This window comes from Miscanthus floridulus, chromosome 14 (assembly GCF_019320115.1).
Source record: "Miscanthus floridulus cultivar M001 chromosome 14, ASM1932011v1, whole genome shotgun sequence".
Lineage (NCBI taxonomy): Eukaryota > Viridiplantae > Streptophyta > Magnoliopsida > Poales > Poaceae > Miscanthus > Miscanthus floridulus.
This window is the reverse complement of record NC_089593.1, coordinates 6,182,533-6,193,236: the sequence shown is the minus strand read 5'-3', so window position 1 is coordinate 6,193,236 and position 10,704 is coordinate 6,182,533.

The window sequence follows — 10,704 nt, the reverse complement described above, 5'->3', positions numbered from 1 at the left end:
GCAACCACTATCAATAACCCAATGACTTCCACCGGTCTTGTAGTTCACCTACACACAAGAGATTCAAGCTTTAGGGATCCAAGCTTGTTGAGGGCCCTTCACCTTCTCAACAAGTGACTTAGCCACCCAAATTTTCTTAGGCCTACTCTTGTTGGGAGGACCTAAGAACATGACTTTCATCTTTCCACTCGAATCTTTTCTAAGCATGTAGTGAGCATTGAAAGCAAAGGGTCTAGCATGCTTGGGCAAGGGTTGTGGTGGTGGAGTTTGACACTCATGAGCAAAGTGGCCTTCTTGTCCACATTCAAAGCATCTCTTTGGCTTTGGCTTTGGCTTTGATTGTTGGTGTTGAGCTTGAGCCTTCTTCTTCTCTACACTTGCCATATATCCAATGCCACTTCTATCCATCTTCATGACGGTATTCATGAGTAGCTCACTTTGGAGATGCTTGCCTCTAGCAAACTTGCTCAATCCCACCTTGAGATGCTCTTTCTCCATCTTGAGCTTCTTGTTCTCTTCCTTGAGAAGATCATTGTTCTTCTCCTCCTTGAGTTTCTTGATTTCTTCTTTTAACTTCTCATTCTCAAGGATCACCTCTTTGTCATGATCAAGAGTTTCTAGCACAATGGTGTTGTGACTTTTCATCTCTTCAAGATCTTTCATGAGCTTCTCATTGTTACTCTTGAGCTTGACATACTCATCATAGTCATTGCACTCAACCACTTGCTTGCCCTTGCTACTAGATTCATGCTCAATGCTTTCATCAATTAAGTCATCACATGAGGTAGCTATATCAATCTTAACAACATGGTTAGTAGCATCATGTGGCTCATTTGGTAAGAATTCTTGTGCAATAATAAGGGTATCATAATTGATCTTTAGAGTTGCATATTCATCTTTTAGCTTATTGTGACTAGTGATAAGCTCATTGTGCACCCACTCAAGTTTATCATTTTTATCTTTAAGCTCTTTCTTAGAAGATTTTAGCTCCTTGAGTTTGGATGATATAGAATCATTTGTTTCTTTGAGCTCATCATTAGCCTTTTCTAATGTATCACACTTAGCTAAGAGTGAATCATTTTTAGCATCAAGTTTTTCATTTGTAGCTCTACTCTTTCTAATGATCTTAGTATATTTTCTTAGTATTTTGACAAGATCATCATAAGTAGGTGAGTCATCATCATCGCTATCACTATCATCATCACTAGCATGTTCATCATCACTACTATCATCACTCTTAGTTACCTTGCGTTCGCCTTTGGCCATAAGGCATAGGTGTGTAGATGATGATGGCGATGGTGGTGGTGAAGATGCAAGATCAATAGCAATGGCGGCCACCTTTTCATCGTCACTATCATCATAGGATGATCCACTTGATGAATCTATGTCCGTGAGCCAATCACCGACAATATAGGCCTTGCCACTCTTCTTCTTCTTGTAGAACTCCCTCTTTTTGCCATCTCTCTTCTTGTATGGCTTGTTCTTCTTCTTTTCATCTTCATCACTTGAATCATCTTTCTTGCCCTTGTTCTTGAACTTGTCTTTCTTAGGCTTTGTGCATTGATGAGCTAGATGACCAAGTTCGCCACAATTGTAGCAATCCATCTCGGAGATTGGCTTTCTTCTTGAGCTAGTGAAGAACTTCTTCTTCTTGCCGTCGAACTTGATGCCACTCTTGTTTAGCCTTTTTAGCATCTTGGTGGTCTTCTTTACCATGAGGGCAAGGCTTTCTTCATCATCTTCATCACTTGAGCTCTCATACTCAAGTCTTGTTTTGCCCTTGTCTTGGCTAGCTTTGAATGCTAAGTCCTTCTCTTTCTTCTTTGTAGAGGATGAGCCATCTTGTGGTGTGATGTGCATGTACATCTCATGAGCATTGATCTTTCCCAAGATTTGTGTTGGTGTAGCGGCGGAAAGATCACCTTGATGTAGCACGGTCACAATGTGCCCATATTTGTCAATGGGGAGGACACTCAAGATTTTTCTCACAACGTCGGATGGTGACATTTGAGTGAGTCCAAGCCCATTGACTTCCTCTACAAGAACATTTAATCGAGAATACATCTCATTAGCACTTTCTTTGGGAAACATCTCAAAAGAATTTAGCTTTTTAATCACAAGATGATAGCGTTCCTCACGCTCACTCTTGGTTCCCTCATGGAGCGCACAAACGTCCGACCATAGTGCATGGGCGTCTTTGTGGTTCCTTACACGATTGAACACATCTTTGTAAAGGCCTCTAAAGATGGTGTTGCGAGCCTTTGCATTCCATTTTTCATAATTCACTTCATCGCCTTGAAGTTGTGCGGCATTCCTAGGTGCTGGGAACCCTTGAGAGGCGGCTCTAAGAATTCCAACATCTAGAGCTTCTAAGTAAGCCTCCATGCGAATTTTCCAATATGGAAAATCATCTCCCTCAAAGATAGGAGGAGGTCCATCCCCGTGAGACATCTTGCTCTAAGCGATTAAGCTTAAAAACGTGAGCATGAGGCTCTGATACCAATTGAAAGGATCAAGATGCCCAAGAGGGGGGGGGGGTGAATTGGGCTAATTCTAAATTTTCTTGCAATAATCAAATCCTACGGATAGCCCAATTAACCCCTTGTGCCTAAAAAGTGTTTATATCAAACTAATGCACAACAACCTCGCAACCAACGTTCCAAACTTACTCTAGCAAGCAATTCTATGGATGTAAGACAAGTATTGAAATGCTCAAAGTAAATACTCAAAGTAAGTGCTCAACGTAAATAGAGAGAGAAAGGAACGCGGCGATGTTTTGCCGAGGTATCGGAGAGTCGCCACTCCCCACTAGTCCTCGTTGGAGCACCCGCGCAAGGGTGTAGCTCCCCCTTGATCCGCGCAAGGATCAAGTGCTCTCTACGGGTTGATTCTTCGACACTCCGTCGCGGCGAATCACCCAAAACCGCTCACAACTTGAGTTGGGTCACCCACAAGCTCCGCCGGGTGAACACCAAACTCCCAATCACCACCAAGCCGTCTAGGTGATGGCGATCACCAAGAGTAACAAGCACGAACTCTCACTTGACCACGCGAAGCCTAATGAGAAGATGGATGCACACTTTGCTACTCTTGATTTGCTAGTGAGGCTACTCTCTTGGATTCTCAAATCACAAACACCTCACTAGGACCTTGCTCTTCTTGGCACTCACAAACGTGTTTCTCAGCTGTTGGAATGAGCAAAAGATACTCCACTCACGAGTGGACCTTCTATTTATAAGCCAGCCTGAAAAACGAACCGTTATGAGCTTCTGCGGGACGACCGGACGCTCCGATCGTGATGACCGGACGCTCCGGTCAGTTCAACCCGCGAACCAGTATTAAAGAGTCGACCGGACGCTGGCAGGGTCTGGTCTGCACTGACCGGACGCGTCCGGTCGCATAAAACCCTTACTGGAACCTTACTGGACTCGACCGGACGCTGAACCCTCAGGGTCCGGTCAGCACTGACCGGACGCGTCCGGTCACTCTTTCCCAAGTATGGACCCTTACTGGAGTCGACCGGACGCTGAACCCTCAGGGTCCGGTCAGCACTGACCGGACGCGTCCAGTCACTCTTTCCCAAGTCTGGACCCTTACTGGAGTCGACCGGACGCTGGTCCTCAGCGTCCGGTCACATGACCTTCCAGCGTCCGATCACATCAGACTTGATCACCTCAGTCAAATGAACTGACCGGACCCTGCGGCCAGCGTCCGGTCGCACCGGAGCCAGCGTCCGGTCAGTGTTTGACCCTCCATTCACTTCCAACTTCCGAATATATGTGAATGAATTTTGCTCCAAAAGATCTTAGGCATTCATAGGAGCTACCTAGAGCTAGTTTAAACAAGTGTGCACCACACCTAACTCACTAGACTTAACTAGGTCAAGCTACCCGTTCATACCCCCCTTCATAGTACGGCCAAAGGAAAAAAAACAAAGTCCTAAACTACTCTAAGTGTCTCTCCAACTTCAATTTGACACTTAGAACTAGTTATCCTTAACCTTGTCGTCCATCCTTTGAAAACCGAAATGATTTCCATTGTAGGGGCATGACAACCTCAATTGCCCAATCGATCTCCATTACCATGACCTAACTTAATTGCCTCTACAAAATACACGTTAGTCATAGTAATCTTGTATTGACATCAATCACCGAAATCCAACTAGGGGCCTAGATGCTTTCAGATGTAACTCATGATCCTTTGAGAATTAGCTGATGATTTCTAAAACATTGTTGTAGTCCTATCATAGCTCTACAACTTTCATGTACACGGTTTTCGCTAATGATCAACGGTTTAGTCGTTTCAACACGATGAAGATTCACTGTCAGGCTTGGATTGGAACTCTGAATCGAAGCTACAGTAACTGACCGGTTTCAGAAAACGAACGCCGCGTGGAGGCCACCCGTCGCCGACCACCTGACCGCGCAGGCCACGCGCAGAGGCCGGCTGAAAGGTCCTTGTTGGTTTTGGTAATTGAGTGACAACCTAGGTGGACTAATTATGTTTATGTGAGATACACAGGTGATTAGTCCATAGGTACATGTGTGTGAGCAACATATGCCATGAAGGTGAAAATGGCTTGGAGATGTTGCAAAGCTCACACATGTGATGATGAAGGAGCTTATTGCACATGAGACATGACATTGAGTCATGTGATCAAGGTGGAGAAGATCAAGACATGACTTGGCTTGATGGACCGGTTGCAAGCGTGAAGGGCAAGTCGAAGGCTTTGGAGTGATGGACCGCGTGGCGGTGAAGCTTGAGCAAGACTTGGCGCCGATGGACGATGGCAACGGTGAAGAGCAAGTGGAGTCAAGATCGATGAACCAATATGATCATGTGATGATATGAAGTGGATCATATCATTGTTGATCGTGTTGGTGCATGTGTTGCATCGACATTGAAGGAGATGGAATGGAATGCGCAAGGCAAAGGTATAACCTAGGGCATTTCATTTCACCGGTCATAGGTGTGTAGAGAAGTTTATGACCGGGTTTAGGATAGATGGCCGTACTATCAAGAGGAGCAAACTTGTTTGCATATCGGTCATCTAGTGCCACTCGAGTGATCTAACTTTGCATTGTTGCTAGGATCAAGTGGCGTGGCAAGTTGAGTGGCTAACATCCTTTGGGAAATGATTGTGAAAATGCTAACACACATATACATGGTGGTGTACACTTGGTGGTGTTGGCACATTTACAAAGGAGGTGGTGTTTGCAGGGGTGAGATGGCTAACATCCTTTGGGAAATGATTGTGAAAATGCTAACACACATATACATGGTGGTGTACACTTGGTGGTGCAACACACATATACATCGGGAAAATAGAATGCCTATTTTCTATTGCGCCGGATGCAAGTTCTTATGGTTAGCACACTTGAGCAAGGGTGAAGAAAATGGAGGAGATGCCAGCGTTGGTCAAGTGACCGGACGCTGGATCCAAATGCACCGGATGCTGACTGCCTGTGTCCGGTCACGCTGACGTGGAGTATAGCAGTAGCTGGAGAGTGACCGGACGCTGGTGCTGCGTCCGATCGCGTTCGACCGGACGCGTCCGGTCATGCTCGGGAGCTTACTGGAAACAACCGGACGCTGAGGGTCCAGCATCTGGTCAGTTGAAGCTGCTGCGTCCGGTCAGGTCAAGTGACCGTTGGAATCGGGACACGTGGTCGTCTGCGAGCGACCGGACGCTGAGGTCCAGCGTCCGGTCAACACGACCGGAGCGTCCGGTTGGCCCGACCGTTGCCCAGTGAAGGGGTAACGGCTAGTTTAGCCCTTGGGGCTATAAATAGAAGTGGCCTTCAGCCATGGCTGGTGTGGAGCACCTCAAGGGACTTAGTGTCCATGCTTGTGAGTGCTTGGGAGCCCTCCATCACTCATATACTTGATAGTGATCATTCGATTATGTGAGTGAGCGATTCTAGTGCGATTGCATCATGAGGTTGCATCGAGTGGCACTAGGTGATCGAGTTGCAAGCCGATGGTGCTTGTTACTCTTGGAGGTTGCCACCTCCTAGACGGCTTGGTGGTGGTCTCCGTCGAAGCGCGCAAGAAGCTTGTGTGGCGCTCCGGAGAAGTGCTTGTGAGGGGCACTTGTGCTCGCCCCGCGGGAGTCGCGAAGAGCAACATTAGTAAAGCATGTCATTGAGCTACCCTCACTCAAGGGGTAGGTTCTTGCGGCGCCCGACGTGCGGGCTTGGCAGGTGATGCCAATTTGCCGCCGAACCACCAAGTGAGCGGTCGACACAACGGGGACTAGCGTGTTGGCAAACACGTGAACCTCGGGAGAAAAATCATCGTGTCAACCTTGTTCTTCCCGTTGGTTTGCATCTCCGTTACATAAGCTTGCGTTTACTTTCATATACATTAAGCTTGTGTTGTTGCTTTTGTAATTAGTTAGCTTGTGTAGCTTGCTAGTTACCTTCATGCTTGTGTAGCATAGAAGTAGCTCTCTTGCGTGGCTAATTTGGTTTATGTAACCTTGTTAGTCACATTACTTAGTTTGTGTAGCTAAGTAATTGCGCTCTCTAATTAGGCATTGGTTGCCTTGTTATTGAGCATTGCTAGTGAGCATCGTTAGCTTTGTGCTTTTGCTTACTAGCATGTGTAGGAGCTCTCTTGTTGCTTAAAATACTAGTGGCATAGGTTTGTGTAACCTTGCTCTTAGAATTGTTTGGGAGAGCTCTAGCTAGCCCGGCACCTTTGTTGCATAATTGTTATCTTTGCAAGGTGCTAGTGAACATATATAGTGGGGTATAGTCTTGGCTAGACCGATAGTTTTAATTCCGCATTTGTATCGGTTTGCCGACGCGATTAAGTTTTAGTAAAGACTATTCACCCCCCCTCTAGTCGCCATCTCGACCCTTCACCGGCCTAGCATCGCTGTCCACTACTTGAACCCGCGCCCTTCTGCCCGACCTACTCTCATTCCCATTCCTTGCTCTTCTTTTGCTTCCCACCGCAGCCGAAGCGCAGCACCGCCCGCCATTGCTGCCGAGCGAGCTTCGCCATCGCCTAGCTCACTCGTCGCCGCAAAATCGACGCCTCCATCTAGCCCACGGCTCTGCCGCGTCCTCCTCTACCTCGTTGGCCTTCTAGCCGAGCCAGCCGAACCGTAGGTGAGGGCCATTGGCCGTTTTTTCCGACGCCGTCTCCATGGCCGTACCTCGCCGGAGCGGAGCTCACCGCGGCCAACCACCACCGGAGTCCTCTCGTCCTCCCTTTTCTTCTTTGTTAGATCCGTGGTGACCTCGTGAAGCTCGTACCGAGCTCGGAGGAGGCATTGGGGGCTCGCCGTCGTCAGTACCCCGCACCGGAGCTCCGCCGTGCCGCCTTAGCCGGTGACGAGCTATCTCCGGTTAGCTCTAGGTCTTGCCGGTAGCATCATTCGACGTGGCTCGTCACGTAGATCATGTAGGTGCCGACCATCTCGCCAGAATCCTCGCCGTCGGTGAGCTATGCCGCTGCCGCGCCGTCGCAAGCGCCGTCCCCTGTTTCCTTTCGCTGACCGGTGGGGTCGGCTGACACGCAGGTCCCACGCGTCAGTGACCGTTTAGCTGTAGGATAGTTCAAATTTGCAGATTTGAATGCTGTTTTGTGAATTTTGTATCTCCAAATTGGTAGATCCAAATGGTGTGATTCCAATTTTGTTAGGATCATAGGGAAGTCTAGTATTTAGGAAAAATATGACATAAAATCTTGAAGTAAAATTTTTGGATGAATTAAATAGGAACTTGAAATGTGTTTTAAATGCATGCAAACTTGTTTAAATTATATCTTGAGTTTCTGTGCTCCAAAAATTATGAACTTTTGTGGGTAAGCTATTCTTGCTTAGTAGAAGCTCTGGTAAAAATTTGAGAGTCATTACATGTATGGTTTTTGAGTTATAGATTTTTCTTTTATCATTGATTGATACTTGTGTGAATTTTTGTAAATTATCTAGGAATCCTATGACCATGAAATTTTGTGGGGAGTATCCTAGTACCTAAAGGATGCTAGAAAAAATATAAAATCTGTTACTTGACACTTTTCACTAAGGTTTCCTAATTATGTCATTTTAAGCCATTATGCCTTATCATTTTTGTGTAGGCTGTTATACTTGCTTAAATGGTGTGAAATTTTTATAGTAGCCTACTTAGAGCATGTAGTACCTACTGTAATTTTTGAAGATTTAATGGTGTAGTTTTCATATATATTTACCATTTCCCCTAATTAATTAAATATATTAAGAAAGGTATTAAAAGAAATGATTTGGTGATGAACACCTTACTTTCTGGTGTTCTTGTGATATGTGTAATGAGTTAGTAAAGTTAGTTTTGTCCAATTATGTGTTTACAACATAAGTTAATAATTATTTTGTTTGCATTATGTCTTTCTGGACAGTTCTGGGGACTTTATAAAGTTCCCCATGATAATTTGGTTTGCTATGAATGTGGTGAATACAAAAGTTGTATATAACTTATGTATCTAGCTCCTGTCAAAATTTGGTGGTATTTGGCCTAGTAGTTTAGGAGTTACAGTCGTTTAAAGTTGGGTCACAGCTTTGCCTGCTCTCTGTCTTGTGAAGACAGATTTCTGTTGATTAAAGAATTCGACCAGGTAAAGTTTGGAATCATGCTTTGAGGTCTGAAAATGAATTGTAGACAATTTCATAATCTTTCCAAATTGTCTTGTTGCATGTTATTTAGATCTCTAAATCTCCAGTTATGACCAGTTTACTATACCGCTATATAGTTCCTATTTTGCTGAAAAACAGATGCTTGTGTGTATGCTTTGTTGCAATGTCCTTGTTGATTGTTTAGGGGCTAGCCTAACTTGAGAACATGCTTAGGTGCAGGTGCTAGGTCCTTAACGGAAGATGAGCAATTATACATTAGGTTGTATAAACTTGGTAAGTTAAAGTGATTCGAATAGAGCTTAAGTTGGAATATACGGACTGCAGTGAGCATGTGCATTTCCCGAGCATCCCTCACTTCATTCATGTGCATCCATGATATTTATCGTGCGCATACATGCAATAGGTGTGCCGGAGGGAGTGACGCTGCTGGAGTTTGAGGGAGCCAACCAAGAGGAGGAGCCCGAGGTGTAGGAAATCGACGAAGCAGCCGCCGAGGAGGAGTTGCCCAAGTGCCCTGACCACCGTCCGTCCTCTTTCCTGAAAGACAAGCCCCGGAACATATTAAGTCTCCCATGTTTTTACAAATACCTTGTGTATCTTTTGTTCGTTGATGATGCATTAAGTATAGGAATTGGTTGGAACCAATTGTTGCATTATATATCCATCCTTGTCCAGATCTCGCACTGGAATCCTATTTAAGTTCAGGAACGGGTTAAATGCTTAGCCATGCTTAGTGCGGTAGAAGTCAGGTGATTTCCTGTCACCTGCGAGCTTTAGGATGAGGTGGATCAAGGTTGGCTATATTTGCTATCGTGGAAAAGAACTATGTTAATAATGAATTAAGACCGGGCGGAGTCTTGTGTAGCTTTGGACATAGTGACTCTGTCTGTGTCGTTTAAGGACCGATACGCTGTACGTCCTTATGTCATGTTGAACGCAGCCTAACAATTAGCTGGCCGGATAAGTCGCTCCGACCGCGAAGCCTAGTAGCTCGAATCAGGCCGGGGACGTGAGCAGTGGCGTGCATTCTGGAGGTAGTAAGGATGTGCGGAGAGCCATTGGCATGAGTCCAAGACGGGTTAGAGTCCCGAACAACCTTGACAGAGTGGTTCTCTGAGAATGTCGATCTGTTCAGACTCGTGACTCCTGAATCATACCAAAGGTGACTCGTTTGCGACCCTGACGGGGGAAGCAGGGTTTGTGTTTCGGAATACCCCTCCAGCTGGATAGGAATCGATTCGAATCGCCGTCTCTCTCTGATAGTGAGAACTTGACTGAGCAGCGGCAACGTAGATTCAATTAATTTAATGATATGGTTAAATGGATGATGATGATAATGTTGCCACGATTTATACCTGATATGGTTATTAATGTTTGCATCTTAATCAAATGATTGCTTAGTACAAGTGCTAATATAGATGACAGGTTAATGGCTAAAAGTCACTGCTAGTTCAGGTTAAGAGTTGATCATTATTACTTATGCTTTTCCGCAAAAAGAAAGTGTTAGCCAGATCCACTAAATTAAGCTATGCATAATCCTTGGTGTTATTTGTTTTGGTTTCCGACGGGTAAGTCTAGCTGAGTACATTCTCGTACTCAGGGTTTATTCCCTCTTGTTGCAGGTGACCTTCTATATCAGGGATTCTATAAGTATTGTCTCCACCCGGCGGGTGATGAAGACTAGATCATGGGCATGATCTCTGTTTGTCTTATCTGTATGCTTTTGCGGGTTGTGATCAGCAAACCAGTATTTGTATTTGAACTCGGGTGTGTAAGTTAAACTATTTGCTTTCGCGTACTTTACAAGACTTGTTTTGTAATAACGATGACTCTGAGGTGTTGTAACCTATTTTCAACCGTCTATGAAATGTTGTAACGTATGATATGTTATGTTGAATTACTGTGATCTTGGTTGTATGCAAGTTGGTCTGAAATCCTTCGAGGTTTCAGTTGACTACCGGTTTATATGGGCTCAAGTGTGAGAATTTGATCGTTTCGGCGATTGTTTTTGTACTTGTGCTCTTATAAATTGGTCGGTTCTGTGACAGCTGGATGAGAATGGCTCGCGCATGGTGGTTGAGGATGGA